Source organism: Gigantopelta aegis, chromosome 15, assembly GCF_016097555.1.
Source record: "Gigantopelta aegis isolate Gae_Host chromosome 15, Gae_host_genome, whole genome shotgun sequence".
Lineage (NCBI taxonomy): Eukaryota > Metazoa > Mollusca > Gastropoda > Neomphalida > Peltospiridae > Gigantopelta > Gigantopelta aegis.
Window position 1 is genome coordinate 7041809 of NC_054713.1, and position 2500 is coordinate 7044308.

The following is a 2500-nucleotide window of genomic DNA, read 5'->3' on the forward strand; positions in this document are numbered from 1 at the left end:
CCTGCCTATCAAGTGCAATCAGAAAATGACAAACAGAATTTGATATAGTTAACCTCGACCAAGAAAATGTCATATCTGGACATAATGCAGAGACAGTAGGATTGATAAGACGACTCGCAACTATTGATGAAGAAATGCTAAAACCACAACCATATCATGGACCTAATGACGTTTGGGCAGAAATTCCAGAGCTCAGAAAGACAATTGGGACACTTCAATAAACTTAAAACAAGGAATAAAGGGTGTGGTGCATGCTGCACGGCGTCAGCTAGCAGCACTGTGTGAGACAGTAATTGAAGAACTCAAGGAAATGGAAACTGATGGCCACATCACAGAAGTGGAAGAATCAACAGAATGGGTACGGTCTATGACAGTTTCTTTGCGAAATGACAAACTTCGCATTTGCAAAGACCCACAAGATCTCAATGTTCTATCAAAAGAGAACATTACCCTATGTGTACTATAAAAAAAACACATAACAACAGAAATTTCCGAAGATGAAGTGTTCTAATAACTAGATGCAAAAAGTGGATTTCTCAAGATCAAACTTGACAAAGCCTTCCTCCTATCTCGCAACATTCAACACACCCATAGGAAGGTACAGGTGGTTACGTCTTCCATTCAGAATTTCCTGTGCACCCGAAGTTTTCCAGAGAATAATGAATCAAATGCTAGAAGAAATAAAAGGGTCATATGCAGCAATGGATTATATTATTGTAGCCGGCCATGATATTGAACACCATGATCAAGTTCTGAAACAAGTTATAGAGAGAGCCACAAGCTACAATCTGAAACTGAATCCTGAGAAGCTGAACATAAGACAAAGGAGTGTACCATATCTTGGTCACTTGCTAACAGCAGAAGGTCTAAAACCTGACCTTTCCAAAATAAAATCACTACATGACATGCCCACGCCAAATAACAAAGAAGATATGAAGCAATTTCTAGGCTTCATCACATATTTTGGAAAGTTCATTCCAAATCTCAGTGAAGAAACCAGCCCTTTGAGAAAACTGTTGCAGGAAGATGTTCTTTTTGAATGGCAACAACTTCAAGAAGAAGCATTCCACAGACTTAAGAGTCTCTGCTGCAGTCCTCCAGTTCTCACTTACTATGATGTTAACAAACCAGTAGAAATTCAATGCGATGCTAGTCAACATGGTCCGGGAGCAGTTTTCCTCCAAGAAGAGAAACCAGTTGCAGAGCATTCACAGACACTGAAAAGAATTACCATCAAATAGAAAAGGACATGCTCTCAATTGTGTTTCACTGTTACATACTGGGGAAAACAGTCACTATTGTTAACGACCACAATCCACTTCACTCGGCTCCGATGCAACTATAAAGAATGCTGCTAAACCTTCAGTGGTATGACCATGTTATCTGCAGAAAGGCACACTCATGAATCTCCCAGATACTCTGTCACGAGTACATCTATCTGATCAAACACACGACATTCCATATCTAGAATCAGTCAGCACTCTGGATTTCATTTCTATTACAAGAAGAAATCAAAGAGAAAACACAACAAGAGTTGGATCAGCTACAAAGATTTAAGATCCGACCTACCAACAGTTCTTTGACCTTCTTGGGACTGGTGTGCCGAACTAACAGTATCTGATGGAATCATATACATGCAGTTTGTTGTACCTCCGAGTCTTACAGAAATACATATTAGAAATCATTCACGAGTCTCACCTTGGAATCGTAAAAGAGGAAGAGAAGTAATGTGTTGGCCATCAGTGAATGCAGAGATAGAAGATACAGTCAAGAACTGCACTAAATGTGCAGAATTCCAAAGAAAACATTCAGCAGAATCTCCCATGCCTACTTCAGTACCCATATATCCATTTGCAGAAGTCGCAACTAATATTTTTTACTTTGAGGGAAAGAACCATCTCATTACAGTTGATTACGTTTCCAAATATATTGAGGTACATGAACTCAGAAATCTCACCAGTGAACATGCTATTGAAAAAATAAAAAGTCAGTTCTGTCGTCATGGCATACCTGACAAACTACTTGTATGAAGTAATTGCGGACCACAGTTCACAAGGAAACAGTTCAGTAGTTTTGTAAATACTATGGCATCAATGACGACTCATCAAGTCCACACTTCCAAAATTCCAATGAGGAGGCTGAACGTGCCATTCAAACGGTAAAGACATTGTTGTGGAGGAAGAACACCGACCAATATCTTGCACTTCTTGACTATCTAACAACTCCATTAGAAGGAATCAACCTTTCTCCAGCACTTCTTCTGATGGGACGTCGCCCTAGAAATAAGCTACCATCATCCCGAGATCTTTTGACTGCTTCATCTTACAATCAAGAAGTCATCAAACAGCGTCTTAACTTTGAAAAGGAGAGACAGAAATACTATGATGACAAACCAAATATTACAGGATACCAGGTACGCGTGGCTCCACTACCGGGATAAAAAGACTGGCATACAGCTGTGGTTCTGAAGCGTCATGCCCCCAAGAGCGTACATAGTACA